Below are 22,275 nucleotides of genomic sequence, written 5' to 3' on the forward strand. Positions count from 1 at the left end.
CGTTTCGAAGAATCTGGATCAAAGTCTGTTACCATGATACGTATATTGTCATATTTTGCATACCAAGGAGGTATGAAAAGTTAAGGTTTAATTTGGTTTTTGATTGTCTTTGTTATGTTAAAATTGGATTAATAATTTTATTTTTTGTTTGTCTGTAAATATAAGAATTTTGTTTTAAATAAAAGTGTTGTTATCCCTTTATGGGATAGTCAACTTAAAAAAAAAATCTGTTCTTATCAGTTTAATATCTGATACGTCCCCTATCTGGGGACCATATATTAAATGGATTTTTAGAACAGGGAGATGGAAAAAGAGCTTGCTCTGTCCTCTCCAGGCATTGACCTGGTATTGCAGTGCCTCCAGGTTCAGTGCACCCCCTAATGAGTTTGCAAAAAACAGAGCAAAAGAATGAAGAAGGAAACAAGCCGGCTGCACCTGAAACTACTGTGTTGCAAGAAACATCCCTCCCTCGAGTGTGTTGTGCGCAGGTGGACCGACCCCGAAAAATTAGCCCCCGAGTGTGGCTACGAAAAGTTTGTTTGTCCAAGACTTGCTGGCCTCTGTTGCCATGGCAACCAACTGCCAGACTTGTTTACAACTTGGCTGCCGGGCCAGTGCTGGTGATGTCATCGCGGGACGTGATGTCATCAAGGCTTTGCTGCTATACACAGCTGCCAGCACAACAAGCAGCTCAGTTGCAGCCGGTCAAGCGACCGAGCAGGTAGGTGGAAAGGTAGGTGCCGTTTATTAAACCGTTTCCTTTGTATTTCCTGGTGGCCGATGGCCGATGTATCCTGCTGATGCTGCCTGCCTACGGCTCCAGCTGGGAGAATTCACCCTCCATGTTCTTTGATAGATAGATTAGATACATTAGATAAGATAGATAGATAGATAGATAGATAGATAGGTAGGTAGGTAGGTAGGTAGGTACTAATAATAAGCTAGCCAGCTAGGCAGCCAGCCACAGAGACAGCCAGCCAGCTACAGAGACAGCCAGCCAAAGAGCTAGCTGCATGTCATGTATGCCAGACAGAGACGGAGACAGAGACAGAGACGTGTATGTCTGCCATCCATCAGGTGGAAGCAGACGCAGTGTGATTGGGGGGTGGAGCTATTCAGATTTGAGAGCAGAAAGGAAGACAGAGGCAGTGCTAGGCAATAGGAGATGCAGTGTGAAAGCACGTCCGGTCCGCCATCTGAGAGGGTGGAGCGCATAATAGGGTATGTATGTATGTCTGGCTTCGCCTTAACAAGAAGGACGTGGTGTCCGAGAAGGGGAGTTTTCGGGAAACCGTTGTGGCCATCGCTTCTCGGCCTTTTGGCTAAGATCAAGTGTAGTACCTTGTCTTACTGAACTGCCTTGACTTGACGGCTCAGGTCCTGGGGTACCCCCTGCACTCGGCCTTTGGGCATCGGCGATTTAATTCGTCTTAAGCTCACTGCAGCTATTGGGTGTAGGGCTATTCCCCAGGAACGAGAGTGAACCTTCCTCTCGGCCTGCTGCTCGATTGTCCTGTGCCCGACGGTTTGACCGGAGAACCACTTCGATCCCGCCTGCCGACGAACGATCGACGAAGACGCCCCGGAACCCCGAGAAGGACGACGCTGAACCCCGAAGAAGCCGGCGACGAGGATTTGCATCTCTCCGCCCCCTTCGACGAGGATCTGCATAGCTCCGCCCACCAGGAAAGAGCTCGACCGGGAGAAGCGATGGCCTCTTCAGCAGCGGAGATGAAGAAGACCCAGCAGAAGGAAGCGAGGAAGAGCCAGGAGGCCCGGGTCGTGGAGGCCTCTTCCTCTGCCGCCCCAGCTCAGCCGACGACCAGCAAGGCTGCGGATCCAGGCGTCCCTACACTGCGGCCCTGGATGCGCACTACGGTGGCCATGCGACTGAAGAAGGTGGATGGTAGAGAGCCGGACATGTCTGAGGATGTGTTCGCCAAGAAGATGGTCCTGGACCAGGGTTTCTCCAAGGCTGAAACCCTCAGCATTTTCTTCTTCACTGGGATCTTCTATGTGACTTTTGCCTCCTTCAACACCTGCAGGAGGTACTGGGAGGCGGTAAAGGCAGCGAGGCCCGAATCCCCTTTCTCTCGCTTTGTAAGCAACTGCTTAATCCAAAGGGAGGAGAGGCGGGTGACGGTTTCAATCCTTAACCCGTACATCCCAGGCAAGGACATCGCCACATTCCTCGCAAGGTACTGCACAGTGGTCAAGGAACCCTCCAAGATCCTGAGCAGCCTTGGATTCTGGACTGGCAAGTGGTCGGTGGTCGTGAGGCTCAACAGGGATGAGTCATCGGACGACGGCTTCCAGCACCTGCCTCAGGCTTTCTCTCTGGGTGACGCTCCAGGCTTCATCTATTACCCGGATATGCCGCAGATCTGCAGGAGATGCAGCAAGAAGGGTCATCAGGCGAAGGACTGCAGCGAAGATTCCTGTAGAGTCTGCCGAGTGCCGGGGCATGGGACCAAGGACTGTCCGAAGGCAAAAACCTGCAACCTCTGCGGCCATGCGGACCACAGCTACAGGGCCTGCCCCCAGAGGGAAAAGAGAACGTGGGCATCCGTGGTTGCCAAAGCTCCGACCGGCCAGCAGCCGGCCGTAGCCCAAGCAGCGCAGAAGCCCAAGGAGAAGGAGAAGAAGAAGAAGGAGGGTAAGAGGACGACGGCCCCTAACCCTCCCCCCACCCCCGCCCTCCCTACCCCTTCCCCCTCCCCTCCTTCCCCCCCTCCCCCCTCTCCCTCCCCGCCCACCCCCACTGAGGAATCCCTCCCCTATCCCATTGCCTCAGTGGGTCCCCTGTCCCCCGCCCCTACCCCCACCCTCCCACCCCACTCCCCCAACCCAGCAGCACTAACCTTTCCTCCCGCTGCTGCGGTTCTCTCCTTGGAGGATTTTCCCCCTCTTGTCCCCACAGTGGTTCCCGACAGGAAGAGGAAAGTGAGGGACAGCCCATCGGCTGAGACCTCCAAGAAAAAGATCATCGAGGTCTGCGAAGATGACCTCCCGGAGGAAAGCGACATGGATCAGGTGGTGGAGAATCTGGTCGACGAACCGGAGGCTTTCGACTTCGAGGACGTCCCAGAGAATGCACACCTGAAAGAGGCGCTGGAGGAGTGCATACGGGAATGGGTCGGGCCGGCGGGCCCCGAAGAAGAGGATCCGCCCGACCGGAGTGGTATCGTATGAGTCTGTGACTAACCCTTTTCTTTTCTCCCCATGGCTAATCTTTCCATCTTTAGCTTAAATGTGCGGAGTATGAGAGATAGGTCTAGATTCCAGACAGTTCTTTCGTTTTTAAATGCTCAGTTGTGCGATGTGTATATGTTGCAGGAATGTGCTCTGTCCTCTTCTAGGTCCTACAACCATCTGGCCAGGCAGTGGTCCCACGGTCCCTCCTACTGGTCCGGCGGGGGCGACTGTAAGTCCGCAGGGGTCGCCATCCTGATCAGGGGAGGCAACTTTACACTTGATTCTGTTCAGGAGCTTGTCTGTGGCAGATTGCTAATTGCAGACGGCTCTTGGGCGGGGGAGCCCGTAAGGCTCATCAATGTGTATGCCTCTCCTGAGAAGGGTGCGCGTCTGGAACTATTCCAGGCCCTGCGGGCCCAGCTCGCAACCTCCAGGGCTGTAGTGTTGGGTGGGGACTTCAACTGCCCCATTGAAGCGGACGGACGCAGTTCTGGGACATCTGTCAAGTTGGATGTCACATCCAAACTGCTCATCGAGATGGTGACTGAAGCATCCTTGCAGGACGTTGTTGGGTCCATCGGGAACGGCTCTGTTAATTATACATGGAGCCGCCCCGATGGCTCGCTCCGTTCTCGGATTGACTTTGTGTTTGCCTCTCGAGCAGTCAGGCAGACTAGGCACTCTATGGTTCCCTGCTTCTTCTCTGACCACAGGGCCATTCTGTTTCAAGGGGTTCTGGGCCATGGTTTCCCATCTGGCCCAGGCTCTTGGAAGCTGAATTGTGCTCTACTGGCTCAGGAGGAGGTTCTGGAGGAGCTTAGAGAGGCCTACATCGTATGGCGCAACGATAAATGTATGTTTGAGCGTGTTAGTGATTGGTGGGAATTTGTTAAGGTTCAATTTCGCAGTTTCTTTCAGGCCAAGAGTCGTCAACAGGCGTGCGGAAGAAAGAGGGACTTCAGGAGGCTGCAGCGCGAGCTGCGGTCACTGCAAGACCTTCTCCGGTGCGGCTGGGACGTGAAGGAGGAGCTGGAGGAGACCAAAAAGAGCTTGCAAAGGCACTTTGAGGAGGAATCCAAGCGAATCGTCTTCCGTTCCAAGGTGGAGAACCTGGAGAAGGGTGAGAAATGTAACTCGTTCTTTTTCAGGAAACTCCACGCCGGCCACACGCCCCTGACTGAGCTGCGGGATGAGACCGGAAGTTTGCGGAAGGGCAAAGAGGACGTGATGGGGGTTGTCACTAGCTTCTACCGCAGCCTCTACGCCCCGAAGACCACCGACTCCGAAGTGGCCGACGAGTTCCTGTCAGGTATCACTAACGTTGTTGATCCCGCAGGTGCGTCGGCCATGGACGCCCCCTTGACGGTGGGGGAGCTGCTCTCTGCCGCTAAATCCTTTAGGCCTGGCAGGACCCCGGGCAGTGATGGTCTCCCAGCGGAGCTCTATGTAGCGCTGGGGGATCTCATTTGCCCGGACCTGTTGGAGCTGTACGAGGAGATGGTGGTGGAGGGCAGAATGCCTCCGTCGTTGAGGGAGGGTACGATCACGATCCTGTATAAGCGGAAGGGGGAGAGATGTGACTTGAAAAATTGGCGTCCCATCTCTCTCTTGAACGTGGACTACAAGATCCTCGCCAAGGTGCTGGCCAACCGGCTGAAGAAGGTCATCGGTCAGGTCGTCCATCTGGACCAGACCTGTGGCATTCCCGGCCGCAGGATCGCAGACAGCCTCGCCCTAGTGAGGGACACGGTCCATTACATCCAAAGCCGCCGTGCACACGCGGCCCTGGTCAGCCTTGATCAGGAGAAGGCTTTCGACCGGGTCTCTCACGAGTTCATGGGCAGGGCACTGCGTAGGTTAGGACTTGGTGATATGTTTTGTCGTTTTGTTAACGTGATGTATTTTGATATTTTCAGCAGGGTACTGGTGAACGGCTGGAAGACTGACCCCTTTCCGGTTCTCTCTGGGGTCAGACAAGGCTGCCCTCTCTCACCTCTCCTTTTTGTTTGTGTTATAGAATCCTTCGCGGAGGCTATACGGCAGAACGGAGAGATCAGAGGGATCACCGTACCCGGACCCGATCGACACGAGGTCAAGTGCTCGCTGTACATGGACGACGTGACCGTCTTCTGCGCTGACCAGCGTTCGGTGACCGCACTCGTCCAGACCTGCGAGAAGTTCGGAAAGGCTTCAGGGGCAAAGGTCAACTGCGGGAAGTCGGAGGCTATGCTCTTCGGGGAGTGGCACCTGGCTTCCTCCGCCCCCTTCCCGTTTACCACCAAACCGGACTTCATCAAGATCCTTGGAGTCTGGTTCGGAAAGGAAGGCGCGGCCCTCAAGTCCTGGGAAGAGCGATTGGCTAAGGTCAATACGAAGATCGGACTGTGGAGCCTCAGACACCTCACCATTGAGGGCAAAGCATTGGTCCTGAGGAACGAAGTTCTGCCTGTGCTCCAGTACACCGCACAGGCCTGGCCCCCCCATGTCACCGTCTGCAGGGCCATCACCAGGACCGTGTTTTGTTTCATCTGGGGCTCCAAAATGGACAGAGTGAAGCGCTCCGTGATGTACAAGGAACCCCGCAAGGGCGGAAAAGGAGTTCCGGATATCCCTACCTTGCTGCGGGCAGCCTTCGTATGTGACTGTGTGCGGAGGACTCTGCAACAGAACAATGGCTCTGCGGGCAGGTCCATGTCTCGCCTGTTCCTCCTCCCCCTCTGGAGGGGTCTGAGCTGGGACAAGTGGGACAGCTCCATCCCTTACAACTGGCACACTCCCTGGTTCTACGGGGGCGTCGTCAAGTTTGTGAGGGAACACCAACTGGAGGGACTCAAGCCCGACTTGTGGAAGCCAAAAACTGTCCACAAGCTCATCAGAGCACAGGACTCTATGGAGCTCGTTCCAGGGCTCACTGCGGCCACCGCAGAGACTGTATGGACTAATGTGGCTTCGGCGAACTTGACCAACGGGCACAAGGACTTGTCCTGGATGGCCATTCAGGGGGGCCTGCCTTTGAGGTCATTCATGCATGCCCGCAACCTGTGCAAAACGCGGTACTGCCCCCGGTGCCCCTTCGTGGAGGAAACATCTTTGCACCTCTTTTGGCAGTGTCCGTTTGCTCAGGGCCTGTTGGACGCCCTGGAACTTGAACTCAGTGACTGCGTGCCCAGGAACAGGCTAACGCACTGCGCGGTGCTGTACGGCCTGTTCCCTGGGAATTTCGGCAATGAGGCAACCCGGGAGGCCTGGCGCCTTATGAACTGTTTTAAGGACGCTATATGGCTTTCCAGGAACCGCCTCATTCTGAAGAAGGAGAGGATGTCCTTTCTGGACTGCCGCAGGCTGGTCCACAGCCTGCTCAGAGACTATTCCATCATGGACAGATCGGACCAGGAAGAAGAGGATTGATACCCCTCTCCTTCCCCCTCTCCCCTTGTGTTGTGTCGTCTTTCAATAAAGCTTCGGGCCTGTGATTTCCCCCTCCCTACCCCCCTCTTTCCCACCCCCCTTACCCCATCACTTGTCTGTATTGCTTTATTGTTTGTTGTTTTAGGATTGTTAAGGTATGCGGGAATGCTAGTGTAGCGGGTGGTACGATGTATAGCGTAGGGAGCCTGTGCTGTATGTTGTACCATGGTGCTGAGTATGTAGTGTCTTATTTATTGAACTGTGCTGCGTCACAGTTTATGTATGCCTGACGACGACTGATTGTAATAAAGATATTTTCAATCAAAAAATCTGTTCTTATCAGTTTAATATCTGATACGTCCCCTATCTGGGGACCATATATTAAATGGATTTTTAGAACAGGGAGATGGAAAAAGAGCTTGCTCTGTCCTCTCCAGGCATTGACCTGGTATTGCAGTGCCTCCAGGTTCAGTGCACCCCCTAATGAGTTTGCAAAAAACAGAGCAAAAGAATGAAGAAGGAAACAAGCCGGCTGCACCTGAAACTACTGTGTTGCAAGAAACATCCCTCCCTCGAGTGTGTTGTGCGCAGGTGGACCGACCCCGAAAAATTAGCCCCCGAGTGTGGCTACGAAAAGTTTGTTTGTCCAAGACTTGCTGGCCTCTGTTGCCATGGCAACCAACTGCCAGACTTGTTTACAACTTGGCTGCCGGGCCAGTGCTGGTGATGTCATCGCGGGACGTGATGTCATCAAGGCTTTGCTGCTATACACAGCTGCCAGCACAACAAGCAGCTCAGTTGCAGCCGGTCAAGCGACCGAGCAGGTAGGTGGAAAGGTAGGTGCCGTTTATTAAACCGTTTCCTTTGTATTTCCTGGTGGCCGATGGCCGATGTATCCTGCTGATGCTGCCTGCCTACGGCTCCAGCTGGGAGAATTCACCCTCCATGTTCTTTGATAGATAGATTAGATACATTAGATAAGATAGATAGATAGATAGATAGATAGATAGATAGATAGGTAGGTAGGTAGGTAGGTAGGTACTAATAATAAGCTAGCCAGCTAGGCAGCCAGCCACAGAGACAGCCAGCCAGCTACAGAGACAGCCAGCCAAAGAGCTAGCTGCATGTCATGTATGCCAGACAGAGACGGAGACAGAGACAGAGACGTGTATGTCTGCCATCCATCAGGTGGAAGCAGACGCAGTGTGATTGGGGGGTGGAGCTATTCAGATTTGAGAGCAGAAAGGAAGACAGAGGCAGTGCTAGGCAATAGGAGATGCAGTGTGAAAGCACGTCCGGTCCGCCATCTGAGAGGGTGGAGCGCATAATAGGGTATGTATGTATGTCTGGCTTCGCCTTAACAAGAAGGACGTGGTGTCCGAGAAGGGGAGTTTTCGGGAAACCGTTGTGGCCATCGCTTCTCGGCCTTTTGGCTAAGATCAAGTGTAGTATCTGTTCTTATCAGTTTAATATCTGATACGTCCCCTATCTGGGGACCATATATTAAATGGATTTTTAGAACAGGGAGATGGAAAAAGAGCTTGCTCTGTCCTCTCCAGGCATTGACCTGGTATTGCAGTGCCTCCAGGTTCAGTGCACCCCCTAATGAGTTTGCAAAAAACAGAGCAAAAGAATGAAGAAGGAAACAAGCCGGCTGCACCTGAAACTACTGTGTTGCAAGAAACATCCCTCCCTCGAGTGTGTTGTGCGCAGGTGGACCGACCCCGAAAAATTAGCCCCCGAGTGTGGCTACGAAAAGTTTGTTTGTCCAAGACTTGCTGGCCTCTGTTGCCATGGCAACCAACTGCCAGACTTGTTTACAACTTGGCTGCCGGGCCAGTGCTGGTGATGTCATCGCGGGACGTGATGTCATCAAGGCTTTGCTGCTATACACAGCTGCCAGCACAACAAGCAGCTCAGTTGCAGCCGGTCAAGCGACCGAGCAGGTAGGTGGAAAGGTAGGTGCCGTTTATTAAACCGTTTCCTTTGTATTTCCTGGTGGCCGATGGCCGATGTATCCTGCTGATGCTGCCTGCCTACGGCTCCAGCTGGGAGAATTCACCCTCCATGTTCTTTGATAGATAGATTAGATACATTAGATAAGATAGATAGATAGATAGATAGATAGATAGGTAGGTAGGTAGGTAGGTAGGTAGGTACTAATAATAAGCTAGCCAGCTAGGCAGCCAGCCACAGAGACAGCCAGCCAGCTACAGAGACAGCCAGCCAAAGAGCTAGCTGCATGTCATGTATGCCAGACAGAGACGGAGACAGAGACAGAGACGTGTATGTCTGCCATCCATCAGGTGGAAGCAGACGCAGTGTGATTGGGGGGTGGAGCTATTCAGATTTGAGAGCAGAAAGGAAGACAGAGGCAGTGCTAGGCAATAGGAGATGCAGTGTGAAAGCACGTCCGGTCCGCCATCTGAGAGGGTGGAGCGCATAATAGGGTATGTATGTATGTCTGGCTTCGCCTTAACAAGAAGGACGTGGTGTCCGAGAAGGGGAGTTTTCGGGAAACCGTTGTGGCCATCGCTTCTCGGCCTTTTGGCTAAGATCAAGTGTAGTATCTACAGGAGATCTGGTTGAAAGGTGCCCGGGGTACCCGACCTGTTGGCCTTGGAGAAGTGGCTCCATGCTGCTATTGGCAGGCGGATTAGTCCCCGGGCAACGAGAGGCGATCATCACCTATCTGCGGTTTTGCAGGTGAGGTGTTTTGGAGTTCTTGCACGGACTTTGCTTCTATTATTAGATTTATTATGGAGTCGACTAACCAGGATGGATCGTCCACTGAAGAAGTGCCGTCTTATGCTCGGATAAGGAATGGTGTCCGGTTTATTTTGAGAGACCCTGAGAAAAGAGCCATGGGACTTGCTTTTGTCGTGGAGGAAATACTGTTCAAGCTTCTTGGAATTCAGAAGGACCAGATCCTGGCGATATTGGAGTTCCCTAAGAGAGGCTACTACGACCTAGTGATGAGCTCCGAGGAGGATTACAGCTTGCTGATGGGTAAGCTGGAATGGGGGAAAGGGAATGCATTGTTTAATGGAACTGATGTGATCTCTCATTTCCCGAGGAGGACACGTATAGTGACTGTCCGGATGTATAGCCCGTATGTCTCAGAGGAGGAGATATCTGCGTTTCTGTCAAGTTTTTGTGAAGACATCATCGCAAAAGGGAAAATCTTGAACCAATATGGTCTTTGGACGATGAAGTGGAAATTCTGCGTCAAATTTAAAGAACTGGAAGATGGGAGTCTGTGTGTCCCACCAGGACGCTTTAAGATTGGTCGTGTCAACGGTGACTTGTTTTACGCCGGCATGGAGGATTTCTGCAGGAAATGTAAAAAATATGGACATTTAAAGGACAATTGTGAAGCATTATGGTGTGGGAGGTGTCAAAGAGAAGGACACTTGCCCAATACGTGTGATCAATTGAAAAAATGTCATTTATGTGGTAGTGTTGAACACTTATATGCCTTTTGCCCTATGAAAAAGAAAAGGAGTAGGGAAAAAGAAAAAGAAGAGTCTGAGGGGGTAAGTGAAAGCGAGGATGTTCCCCAGTCGAGGGAAAAGCCTGACCTCTCTGTCAAGAGAGGTCCAAGGACTGTAGAAAAAAAGAAAGTAGTAAGACCCCTGTCAGAAGAAGAGAGAAAAGATTACGTAACAGTGTCAAAAACTATTTGGGAGGAGATAGAGAGGTTGGAGAGAGATCTCTTTCTTTCCTGTTTACATAAAAAGGTGGCATTTCATTTAGAAAATTATGGGAGCAGGTTTTTTGAAAGCTATAAAGTACCTTTAGAAGTGATTAAGCGTTTCGAAGAATCTGGATCAAAGTCTGTTACCATGATACGTATATTGTCATATTTTGCATACCAAGGAGGTATGAAAAGTTAAGGTTTAATTTGGTTTTTGATTGTCTTTGTTATGTTAAAATTGGATTAATAATTTTATTTTTTGTTTGTCTGTAAATATAAGAATTTTGTTTTAAATAAAAGTGTTGTTATCCCTTTATGGGATAGTCAACTTAAAAAAAAAATCTGTTCTTATCAGTTTAATATCTGATACGTCCCCTATCTGGGGACCATATATTAAATGGATTTTTAGAACAGGGAGATGGAAAAAGAGCTTGCTCTGTCCTCTCCAGGCATTGACCTGGTATTGCAGTGCCTCCAGGTTCAGTGCACCCCCTAATGAGTTTGCAAAAAACAGAGCAAAAGAATGAAGAAGGAAACAAGCCGGCTGCACCTGAAACTACTGTGTTGCAAGAAACATCCCTCCCTCGAGTGTGTTGTGCGCAGGTGGACCGACCCCGAAAAATTAGCCCCCGAGTGTGGCTACGAAAAGTTTGTTTGTCCAAGACTTGCTGGCCTCTGTTGCCATGGCAACCAACTGCCAGACTTGTTTACAACTTGGCTGCCGGGCCAGTGCTGGTGATGTCATCGCGGGACGTGATGTCATCAAGGCTTTGCTGCTATACACAGCTGCCAGCACAACAAGCAGCTCAGTTGCAGCCGGTCAAGCGACCGAGCAGGTAGGTGGAAAGGTAGGTGCCGTTTATTAAACCGTTTCCTTTGTATTTCCTGGTGGCCGATGGCCGATGTATCCTGCTGATGCTGCCTGCCTACGGCTCCAGCTGGGAGAATTCACCCTCCATGTTCTTTGATAGATAGATTAGATACATTAGATAAGATAGATAGATAGATAGATAGATAGATAGGTAGGTAGGTAGGTAGGTAGGTAGGTACTAATAATAAGCTAGCCAGCTAGGCAGCCAGCCACAGAGACAGCCAGCCAGCTACAGAGACAGCCAGCCAAAGAGCTAGCTGCATGTCATGTATGCCAGACAGAGACGGAGACAGAGACAGAGACGTGTATGTCTGCCATCCATCAGGTGGAAGCAGACGCAGTGTGATTGGGGGGTGGAGCTATTCAGATTTGAGAGCAGAAAGGAAGACAGAGGCAGTGCTAGGCAATAGGAGATGCAGTGTGAAAGCACGTCCGGTCCGCCATCTGAGAGGGTGGAGCGCATAATAGGGTATGTATGTATGTCTGGCTTCGCCTTAACAAGAAGGACGTGGTGTCCGAGAAGGGGAGTTTTCGGGAAACCGTTGTGGCCATCGCTTCTCGGCCTTTTGGCTAAGATCAAGTGTAGTATCTGTTCTTATCAGTTTAATATCTGATACGTCCCCTATCTGGGGACCATATATTAAATGGATTTTTAGAACAGGGAGATGGAAAAAGAGCTTGCTCTGTCCTCTCCAGGCATTGACCTGGTATTGCAGTGCCTCCAGGTTCAGTGCACCCCCTAATGAGTTTGCAAAAAACAGAGCAAAAGAATGAAGAAGGAAACAAGCCGGCTGCACCTGAAACTACTGTGTTGCAAGAAACATCCCTCCCTCGAGTGTGTTGTGCGCAGGTGGACCGACCCCGAAAAATTAGCCCCCGAGTGTGGCTACGAAAAGTTTGTTTGTCCAAGACTTGCTGGCCTCTGTTGCCATGGCAACCAACTGCCAGACTTGTTTACAACTTGGCTGCCGGGCCAGTGCTGGTGATGTCATCGCGGGACGTGATGTCATCAAGGCTTTGCTGCTATACACAGCTGCCAGCACAACAAGCAGCTCAGTTGCAGCCGGTCAAGCGACCGAGCAGGTAGGTGGAAAGGTAGGTGCCGTTTATTAAACCGTTTCCTTTGTATTTCCTGGTGGCCGATGGCCGATGTATCCTGCTGATGCTGCCTGCCTACGGCTCCAGCTGGGAGAATTCACCCTCCATGTTCTTTGATAGATAGATTAGATACATTAGATAAGATAGATAGATAGATAGATAGATAGATAGATAGATAGATAGATAGATAGATAGGTAGGTAGGTAGGTAGGTAGGTACTAATAATAAGCTAGCCAGCTAGGCAGCCAGCCACAGAGACAGCCAGCCAGCTACAGAGACAGCCAGCCAAAGAGCTAGCTGCATGTCATGTATGCCAGACAGAGACGGAGACAGAGACAGAGACGTGTATGTCTGCCATCCATCAGGTGGAAGCAGACGCAGTGTGATTGGGGGGTGGAGCTATTCAGATTTGAGAGCAGAAAGGAAGACAGAGGCAGTGCTAGGCAATAGGAGATGCAGTGTGAAAGCACGTCCGGTCCGCCATCTGAGAGGGTGGAGCGCATAATAGGGTATGTATGTATGTCTGGCTTCGCCTTAACAAGAAGGACGTGGTGTCCGAGAAGGGGAGTTTTCGGGAAACCGTTGTGGCCATCGCTTCTCGGCCTTTTGGCTAAGATCAAGTGTAGTATCTGTTCTTATCAGTTTAATATCTGATACGTCCCCTATCTGGGGACCATATATTAAATGGATTTTTAGAACAGGGAGATGGAAAAAGAGCTTGCTCTGTCCTCTCCAGGCATTGACCTGGTATTGCAGTGCCTCCAGGTTCAGTGCACCCCCTAATGAGTTTGCAAAAAACAGAGCAAAAGAATGAAGAAGGAAACAAGCCGGCTGCACCTGAAACTACTGTGTTGCAAGAAACATCCCTCCCTCGAGTGTGTTGTGCGCAGGTGGACCGACCCCGAAAAATTAGCCCCCGAGTGTGGCTACGAAAAGTTTGTTTGTCCAAGACTTGCTGGCCTCTGTTGCCATGGCAACCAACTGCCAGACTTGTTTACAACTTGGCTGCCGGGCCAGTGCTGGTGATGTCATCGCGGGACGTGATGTCATCAAGGCTTTGCTGCTATACACAGCTGCCAGCACAACAAGCAGCTCAGTTGCAGCCGGTCAAGCGACCGAGCAGGTAGGTGGAAAGGTAGGTGCCGTTTATTAAACCGTTTCCTTTGTATTTCCTGGTGGCCGATGGCCGATGTATCCTGCTGATGCTGCCTGCCTACGGCTCCAGCTGGGAGAATTCACCCTCCATGTTCTTTGATAGATAGATTAGATACATTAGATAAGATAGATAGATAGATAGATAGATAGATAGATAGATAGATAGATAGGTAGGTAGGTAGGTAGGTAGGTAGGTACTAATAATAAGCTAGCCAGCTAGGCAGCCAGCCACAGAGACAGCCAGCCAGCTACAGAGACAGCCAGCCAAAGAGCTAGCTGCATGTCATGTATGCCAGACAGAGACGGAGACAGAGACAGAGACGTGTATGTCTGCCATCCATCAGGTGGAAGCAGACGCAGTGTGATTGGGGGGTGGAGCTATTCAGATTTGAGAGCAGAAAGGAAGACAGAGGCAGTGCTAGGCAATAGGAGATGCAGTGTGAAAGCACGTCCGGTCCGCCATCTGAGAGGGTGGAGCGCATAATAGGGTATGTATGTATGTCTGGCTTCGCCTTAACAAGAAGGACGTGGTGTCCGAGAAGGGGAGTTTTCGGGAAACCGTTGTGGCCATCGCTTCTCGGCCTTTTGGCTAAGATCAAGTGTAGTATCTGTTCTTATCAGTTTAATATCTGATACGTCCCCTATCTGGGGACCATATATTAAATGGATTTTTAGAACAGGGAGATGGAAAAAGAGCTTGCTCTGTCCTCTCCAGGCATTGACCTGGTATTGCAGTGCCTCCAGGTTCAGTGCACCCCCTAATGAGTTTGCAAAAAACAGAGCAAAAGAATGAAGAAGGAAACAAGCCGGCTGCACCTGAAACTACTGTGTTGCAAGAAACATCCCTCCCTCGAGTGTGTTGTGCGCAGGTGGACCGACCCCGAAAAATTAGCCCCCGAGTGTGGCTACGAAAAGTTTGTTTGTCCAAGACTTGCTGGCCTCTGTTGCCATGGCAACCAACTGCCAGACTTGTTTACAACTTGGCTGCCGGGCCAGTGCTGGTGATGTCATCGCGGGACGTGATGTCATCAAGGCTTTGCTGCTATACACAGCTGCCAGCACAACAAGCAGCTCAGTTGCAGCCGGTCAAGCGACCGAGCAGGTAGGTGGAAAGGTAGGTGCCGTTTATTAAACCGTTTCCTTTGTATTTCCTGGTGGCCGATGGCCGATGTATCCTGCTGATGCTGCCTGCCTACGGCTCCAGCTGGGAGAATTCACCCTCCATGTTCTTTGATAGATAGATTAGATACATTAGATAAGATAGATAGATAGATAGATAGATAGATAGATAGGTAGGTAGGTAGGTAGGTAGGTAGGTAGGTACTAATAATAAGCTAGCCAGCTAGGCAGCCAGCCACAGAGACAGCCAGCCAGCTACAGAGACAGCCAGCCAAAGAGCTAGCTGCATGTCATGTATGCCAGACAGAGACGGAGACAGAGACAGAGACGTGTATGTCTGCCATCCATCAGGTGGAAGCAGACGCAGTGTGATTGGGGGGTGGAGCTATTCAGATTTGAGAGCAGAAAGGAAGACAGAGGCAGTGCTAGGCAATAGGAGATGCAGTGTGAAAGCACGTCCGGTCCGCCATCTGAGAGGGTGGAGCGCATAATAGGGTATGTATGTATGTCTGGCTTCGCCTTAACAAGAAGGACGTGGTGTCCGAGAAGGGGAGTTTTCGGGAAACCGTTGTGGCCATCGCTTCTCGGCCTTTTGGCTAAGATCAAGTGTAGTATCTGTTCTTATCAGTTTAATATCTGATACGTCCCCTATCTGGGGACCATATATTAAATGGATTTTTAGAACAGGGAGATGGAAAAAGAGCTTGCTCTGTCCTCTCCAGGCATTGACCTGGTATTGCAGTGCCTCCAGGTTCAGTGCACCCCCTAATGAGTTTGCAAAAAACAGAGCAAAAGAATGAAGAAGGAAACAAGCCGGCTGCACCTGAAACTACTGTGTTGCAAGAAACATCCCTCCCTCGAGTGTGTTGTGCGCAGGTGGACCGACCCCGAAAAATTAGCCCCCGAGTGTGGCTACGAAAAGTTTGTTTGTCCAAGACTTGCTGGCCTCTGTTGCCATGGCAACCAACTGCCAGACTTGTTTACAACTTGGCTGCCGGGCCAGTGCTGGTGATGTCATCGCGGGACGTGATGTCATCAAGGCTTTGCTGCTATACACAGCTGCCAGCACAACAAGCAGCTCAGTTGCAGCCGGTCAAGCGACCGAGCAGGTAGGTGGAAAGGTAGGTGCCGTTTATTAAACCGTTTCCTTTGTATTTCCTGGTGGCCGATGGCCGATGTATCCTGCTGATGCTGCCTGCCTACGGCTCCAGCTGGGAGAATTCACCCTCCATGTTCTTTGATAGATAGATTAGATACATTAGATAAGATAGATAGATAGATAGATAGATAGATAGATAGATAGGTAGGTAGGTAGGTAGGTAGGTAGGTACTAATAATAAGCTAGCCAGCTAGGCAGCCAGCCACAGAGACAGCCAGCCAGCTACAGAGACAGCCAGCCAAAGAGCTAGCTGCATGTCATGTATGCCAGACAGAGACGGAGACAGAGACAGAGACGTGTATGTCTGCCATCCATCAGGTGGAAGCAGACGCAGTGTGATTGGGGGGTGGAGCTATTCAGATTTGAGAGCAGAAAGGAAGACAGAGGCAGTGCTAGGCAATAGGAGATGCAGTGTGAAAGCACGTCCGGTCCGCCATCTGAGAGGGTGGAGCGCATAATAGGGTATGTATGTATGTCTGGCTTCGCCTTAACAAGAAGGACGTGGTGTCCGAGAAGGGGAGTTTTCGGGAAACCGTTGTGGCCATCGCTTCTCGGCCTTTTGGCTAAGATCAAGTGTAGTATCTTGTCTTACTGAACTGCCTTGACTTGACGGCTCAGGTCCTGGGGTACCCCCTGCACTCGGCCTTTGGGCATCGGCGATTTAATTCGTCTTAAGCTCACTGCAGCTATTGGGTGTAGGGCTATTCCCCAGGAACGAGAGTGAACCTTCCTCTCGGCCTGCTGCTCGATTGTCCTGTGCCCGACGGTTTGACCGGAGAACCACTTCGATCCCGCCTACCGACGAACGATCGACGAAGACGCCCCGGAACCCCGAGAAGGACGACGCTGAACCCCGAAGAAGCCGGCGACGAGGATTTGCATCTCTCCGCCCCCTTCGACGAGGATCTGCATAGCTCCGCCCTACCAGGAAAGAGCTCGACTGGGAGAAGCGATGGCCTCTTCAGCAGCGGAGATGAAGAAGACCCAGCAGAAGGAAGCGAGGAAGAGCCAGGAGGTCCGGGTCGTGGAGGCCTCTTCCTCTGCCGCCCCAGCTCAGCCGACGACCAGCAAGGCTGCGGATCCAGGCGTCCCTACACTGCGGCCCTGGATGCGCACTACGGTGGCCATGCGACTGAAGAAGGTGGATGGTAGAGAGCCGGACATGTCTGAGGATGTGTTCGCTAAGAAGATGGTCCTGGACCAGGGTTTCTCCAAGGCTGAAACCCTCAGCATTTTCTTCTTCACGGGGATCTTCTATGTGACATTTGCCTCCTTCAACACCTGCAGGAGGTACTGGGAGGCGGTAAAGGCAGCGAGGCCCGAATCCCCTTTCTCTCGCTTTGTAAGCAACTGCTTAATCCAAAGGGAGGAGAGGCGGGTGACGGTTTCAATCCTTAACCCGTACATCCCAGGCAAGGACATCGCCACATTCCTTGCAAGGTACTGCACAGTGGTCAAGGAACCCTCCAAGATCCTGAGCAGCCTTGGATTCTGGACTGGCAAGTGGTCGGTGGTCGTGAGGCTCAACAGGGATGAGTCATCGGACGACGGTTTCCAGCACCTGCCTCAGGCTTTCTCTTTGGGTGACGCTCCAGGCTTCATCTATTACCCGGATATGCCGCAGATCTGCAGGAGATGCAGCAAGAAGGGTCATCAGGCGAAGGACTGCAGCGAAGATTCCTGTAGAGTCTGCCGAGTGCCGGGGCATGGGACCAAGGACTGTCCGAAGGCAAAAACCTGCAACCTCTGCGGCCATGCGGACCACAGCTACAGGGCCTGCCCCCAGAGGGAAAAGAGAACCGTGGGCATCCGTGGTTGCCAAAGCTCCGAACCGGCCAGCAGCCGGCCGTAGCCCAAGCAGCGCAGAAGCCCAAGGAGAAGGAGAAGAAGAAGAAGGAGGGTAAGAGGACGACGGCCCCTAACCCTCCCCCCACCCCCGCCCTCCCTACCCCTTCCCCCTCCCCTCCTTCCCCCCCTCCCCCCTCTCCCTCCCCGCCCACCCCCACTGAGGAATCCCTCCCCTATCCCATTGCCTCAGTGGGTCCCCTGTCCCCCGCCCCTACCCCCACCCTCCCACCCCACTCCCCCAACCCAGCAGCACTAACCTTTCCTCCCGCTGCTGTGGTTCTCTCCTTGGAGGATTTTCCCCCTCTTGTCCCCACAGTGGTTCCCGACAGGAAGAGGAAAGTGAGGGACAGCCCATCGGCTGAGACCTCCAAGAAAAAGATCATCGAGGTCTGCGAAGATGACCTCCCGGAGGAAAGCGACATGGATCAGGTGGTGGAGGATCTGGTCGACGAACCGGAGGCTTTCGACTTCGAGGACGTCCCAGAGAATGCACACCTGAAAGAGGCGCTGGAGGAGTGCATACGGGAATGGGTCGGGCCGGCGGGCCCCGAAGAAGAGGATCCGCCCGACCGGAGTGGTATCGTATGAGTCTGTGACTAACCCTTTTCTTTTCTCCCCATGGCTAATCTTTCCATCTTTAGCTTAAATGTGCGGAGTATGAGAGATAGGTCTAGATTCCAGACAGTTCTTTCGTTTTTAAATGCTCAGTTGTGCGATGTGTATATGTTGCAGGAATGTGCTCTGTCCTCTTCTAGGTCCTACAACCATCTGGCCAGGCAGTGGTCCCACGGTCCCTCCTACTGGTCCGGCGGGGGCGACTGTAAGTCCGCAGGGGTCGCCATCCTGATCAGGGGAGGCAACTTTACACTTGATTCTGTTCAGGAGCTTGTCTGTGGCAGATTGCTAATTGCAGACGGCTCTTGGGCGGGGGAGCCCGTAAGGCTCATCAATGTGTATGCCTCTCCTGAGAAGGGTGCGCGTCTGGAACTATTCCAGGCCCTGCGGGCCCAGCTCGCAACCTCCAGGGCTGTAGTGTTGGGTGGGGACTTCAACTGCCCCATTGAAGCGGACGGACGCAGTTCTGGGACATCTGTCAAGTTGGATGTCACATCCAAACTGCTCATCGAGATGGTGACTGAAGCATCCTTGCAGGACGTTGTTGGGTCCATCGGGAACGGCTCTGTTAATTATACATGGAGCCGCCCCGATGGCTCGCTCCGTTCTCGGATTGACTTTGTGTTTGCCTCTCGAGCAGTCAGGCAGACTAGGCACTCTATGGTTCCCTGCTTCTTCTCTGACCACAGGGCCATTCTGTTTCAAGGGGTTCTGGGCCATGGTTTCCCATCTGGCCCAGGCTCTTGGAAGCTGAATTGTGCTCTACTGGCTCAGGAGGAGGTTCTGGAGGAGCTTAGAGAGGCCTACATCGTATGGCGCAACGATAAATGTATGTTTGAGCGTGTTAGTGATTGGTGGGAATTTGTTAAGGTTCAATTTCGCAGTTTCTTTCAGGCCAAGAGTCGTCAACAGGCGTGCGGAAGAAAGAGGGACTTCAGGAGGCTGCAGCGCGAGCTGCGGTCACTGCAAGACCTTCTCCGGTGCGGCTGGGACGTGAAGGAGGAGCTGGAGGAGACCAAAAAGAGCTTGCAAAGGCACTTTGAGGAGGAATCCAAGCGAATCGTCTTCCGTTCCAAGGTGGAGAACCTGGAGAAGGGTGAGAAATGTAACTCGTTCTTTTTCAGGAAACTCCACGCCGGCCACACGCCCCTGACTGAGCTGCGGGATGAGACCGGAAGTTTGCGGAAGGGCAAAGAGGACGTGATGGGGGTTGTCACCTAGCTTCTACCGCAGCCTCTACGCCCCGAAGACCACCGACTCCGAAGTGGCCGACGAGTTCCTGTCAGGTATCACTAACGTTGTTGATCCCGCAGGTGCGTCGGCCATGGACGCCCCCTTGACGGTGGGGGAGCTGCTCTCTGCCGCTAAATCCTTTAGGCCTGGCAGGACCCCGGGCAGTGATGGTCTCCCGGCGGAGCTCTATGTAGCGCTGGGGGATCTCATTTGCCCGGACCTGTTGGAGCTGTACGAGGAGATGGTGGTGGAGGGCAGAATGCCTCCGTCGTTGAGGGAGGGTACGATCACGATCCTGTATAAGCGGAAGGGGGAGAGATGTGACTTGAAAAATTGGCGTCCCATCTCTCTCTTGAACGTGGACTACAAGATCCTCGCCAAGGTGCTGGCCAACCGGCTGAAGAAGGTCATCGGTCAGGTCGTCCATCTGGACCAGACCTGTGGCATTCCCGGCCGCAGGATCGCAGACAGCCTCGCCCTAGTGAGGGACACGGTCCATTACATCCAAAGCCGCCGTGCACACGCGGCCCTGGTCAGCCTTGATCAGGAGAAGGCTTTCGACCGGGTCTCTCACGAGTTCATGGGCAGGGCACTGCGTAGGTTAGGACTTGGTGATATGTTTTGTCGTTTTGTTAACGTGATGTATTTTGATATTTTCAGCAGGGTACTGGTGAACGGCTGGAAGACTGACCCCTTTCCGGTTCTTTCTGGGGTCAGACAAGGCTGCCCTCTCTCACCTCTCCTTTTTGTTTGTGTTATAGAATCCTTCGCGGAGGCTATACGGCAGAACGGAGAGATCAGAGGGATCACCGTACCCGGACCCGATCGACACGAGGTCAAGTGCTCGCTGTACATGGACGACGTGACCGTCTTCTGCGCTGACCAGCGTTCGGTGACCGCACTCGTCCAGACCTGCGAGAAGTTCGGAAAGGCTTCAGGGGCAAAGGTCAACTGCGGGAAGTCGGAGGCTATGCTCTTCGGGGAGTGGCACCTGGCTTCCTCCGCCCCCTTCCCGTTTACCATCAAACCGGACTTCAGTCAAGATCCTTGGAGTCTGGTTCGGAAAGGAAGGCGCGGCCCTCAAGTCCTGGGAAGAGCGATTGGCTAAGGTCAATACGAAGATCGGGCTGTGGAGCCTCAGACACCTCACCATTGAGGGCAAAGCATTGGTCCTGAGGAACGAAGTTCTGCCTGTGCTCCAGTACACCGCACAGGCCTGGCCCCCCCATGTCACCGTCTGCAGGGCCATCACCAGGACCGTGTTTAGTTTCATCTGGGGCTCCAAAATGGACAGAGTGAAGCGCTCCGTGATGTACAAGGAACCCCGCAAGGGCGGAAAAGGTGTTCCGGATATCCCTACCTTGCTGCGGGCAGCCTTCGTATGTGACTGTGTGCGGAGGACTCTGCAACAGAAAAATGGCTCTGCGGGCAGGTCCATGTCTCGCCTGTTCCTCCTCCCCCTCTGGAGGGGTCTGAGCTGGGACAAGTGGGACAGCTCCATCCCTTACAACTGGCACACTCCCTGGTTCTACGGGGGCGTCGTCAAGTTTGTGAGGGAACACCAACTGGAGGGACTCAAGCCCGACTTGTGGAAGCCAAAAACTGTCCACAAGCTCATCAGAGCACAGGACTCTATGGAGCTCGTTCCAGGGCTCGCTGCGGCCACCGCAGAGACTGTATGGACAAATGTGGCTTCGGCGAAGCTGACCAACGGGCACAAGGACTTGTCTTGGATGGCCATTCAGGGGGGACTGCCTTTGAGGTCATTCATGCATGCCCGCAACCTGTGCAAAACGCGGTACTGCCCCCGGTGCCCCTTCGTGGAGGAAACATCTTCGCACCTCTTTTGGCAGTGTCCGTTTGCTCAGGGCCTGTTGGACGCCCTGGAACTTGAACTCAGTGACTGTGTGCCCAGGAACAGGCTAACGCACTGCGCGGTGCTGTACGGCCTGTTCCCTGGGAATTTCGGCGATGAGGCAACCCGGGAGGCCTGGCGCCTTATGAACTGTTTTAAGGACGCTATATGGCTTGCCAGGAACCGCCTCATTCTGAAGAAGGAGAGGATGTCCTTTCTGGACTGCCGCAGGCTGGTCCACAGCCTGCTCAGAGACTATTCCATCATGGACAGATCGGACCAGGAAGAAGAGGATTGATACCCCTCTCCTTCCCCCTCTCCCCTTGTGTTGTGTTGTCTTTCAATAAAGCTTCGGGCCTGTGATTTCCCCTCCCTACCCCCCTCTTTCCCACCCCCCCCTTACCCCATCACTTGTCTGTATTGCTTTATTGTTTGTTGTTTTAGGATTGTTAAGGTATGCTGGAATGTTAGTGTAGCGGGTGGTATGATGTATAGCGTAGGGAGCCTGTGCTGTATGTTGTACCATGGTGCTGAGTATGTAGTGTCTTATTTATTGAACAGTGCTGCGTCACAGTTTATGTATGCCTGACGACGACTGATTGTAATAAAGATATTTTCAATCAAAAAAATCTGTTCTTATCAGTTTAATATCTGATACGTCCCCTATCTGGGGACCATATATTAAATGGATTTTTAGAACAGGGAGATGGAAAAAGAGCTTGCTCTGTCCTCTCCAGGCATTGACCTGGTATTGCAGTGCCTCCAGGTTCAGTGCACCCCCTAATGAGTTTGCAAAAAACAGAGCAAAAGAATGAAGAAGGAAACAAGCCGGCTGCACCTGAAACTACTGTGTTGCAAGAAACATCCCTCCCTCGAGTGTGTTGTGCGCAGGTGGACCGACCCCGAAAAATTAGCCCCCGAGTGTGGCTACGAAAAGTTTGTTTGTCCAAGACTTGCTGGCCTCTGTTGCCATGGCAACCAACTGCCAGACTTGTTTACAACTTGGCTGCCGGGCCAGTGCT

At 52.4% G+C, this 22,275-nt stretch overlaps 7 non-coding genes and 5 pseudogenes across 7 annotated transcripts; all 12 read left to right on the forward strand.

The window, feature by feature from the left end:
• The first annotated feature begins 192 nt into the window (after positions 1-192).
• On the forward strand, positions 193-379 carry LOC138773478 (U2 spliceosomal RNA). The gene has a single exon (XR_011360136.1). It is a non-coding gene; the product is annotated as a U2 spliceosomal RNA (small nuclear RNA).
• A 923-nt stretch (positions 380-1,302) lies between these two features.
• Positions 1,303-1,445, forward strand: LOC138773718 (U2 spliceosomal RNA; annotated as a pseudogene).
• Positions 1,446-6,914: 5,469 nt separating this feature from the next.
• On the forward strand, positions 6,915-7,085 carry LOC138773435 (U2 spliceosomal RNA; annotated as a pseudogene).
• Positions 7,086-8,016: 931 nt separating this feature from the next.
• LOC138773249 (U2 spliceosomal RNA) lies at positions 8,017-8,207 on the forward strand. The gene has a single exon (XR_011359958.1). It is a non-coding gene; the product is annotated as a U2 spliceosomal RNA (small nuclear RNA).
• Positions 8,208-9,134: 927 nt separating this feature from the next.
• LOC138773155 (U2 spliceosomal RNA) lies at positions 9,135-9,218 on the forward strand (annotated as a pseudogene).
• Positions 9,219-10,607: 1,389 nt separating this feature from the next.
• LOC138773479 (U2 spliceosomal RNA) lies at positions 10,608-10,794 on the forward strand. Its single transcript, XR_011360137.1, has one exon. It is a non-coding gene; the product is annotated as a U2 spliceosomal RNA (small nuclear RNA).
• Positions 10,795-11,721: 927 nt separating this feature from the next.
• LOC138773251 (U2 spliceosomal RNA) lies at positions 11,722-11,912 on the forward strand. The gene has a single exon (XR_011359960.1). It is a non-coding gene; the product is annotated as a U2 spliceosomal RNA (small nuclear RNA).
• A 947-nt stretch (positions 11,913-12,859) lies between these two features.
• Positions 12,860-13,050, forward strand: LOC138773252 (U2 spliceosomal RNA). Its single transcript, XR_011359961.1, has one exon. It is a non-coding gene; the product is annotated as a U2 spliceosomal RNA (small nuclear RNA).
• A 943-nt stretch (positions 13,051-13,993) lies between these two features.
• LOC138773253 (U2 spliceosomal RNA) lies at positions 13,994-14,184 on the forward strand. Its single transcript, XR_011359962.1, has one exon. It is a non-coding gene; the product is annotated as a U2 spliceosomal RNA (small nuclear RNA).
• A 935-nt stretch (positions 14,185-15,119) lies between these two features.
• Positions 15,120-15,310, forward strand: LOC138773254 (U2 spliceosomal RNA). Its single transcript, XR_011359963.1, has one exon. It is a non-coding gene; the product is annotated as a U2 spliceosomal RNA (small nuclear RNA).
• A 935-nt stretch (positions 15,311-16,245) lies between these two features.
• Positions 16,246-16,388, forward strand: LOC138773670 (U2 spliceosomal RNA; annotated as a pseudogene).
• Positions 16,389-21,863: 5,475 nt separating this feature from the next.
• Positions 21,864-22,035, forward strand: LOC138773462 (U2 spliceosomal RNA; annotated as a pseudogene).
• Positions 22,036-22,275: the final 240 nt, after the last annotated feature.

This window comes from Dendropsophus ebraccatus, chromosome 14, assembly GCF_027789765.1.
Source record: "Dendropsophus ebraccatus isolate aDenEbr1 chromosome 14, aDenEbr1.pat, whole genome shotgun sequence".
NCBI classification, from domain to species: domain Eukaryota; kingdom Metazoa; phylum Chordata; class Amphibia; order Anura; family Hylidae; genus Dendropsophus; species Dendropsophus ebraccatus.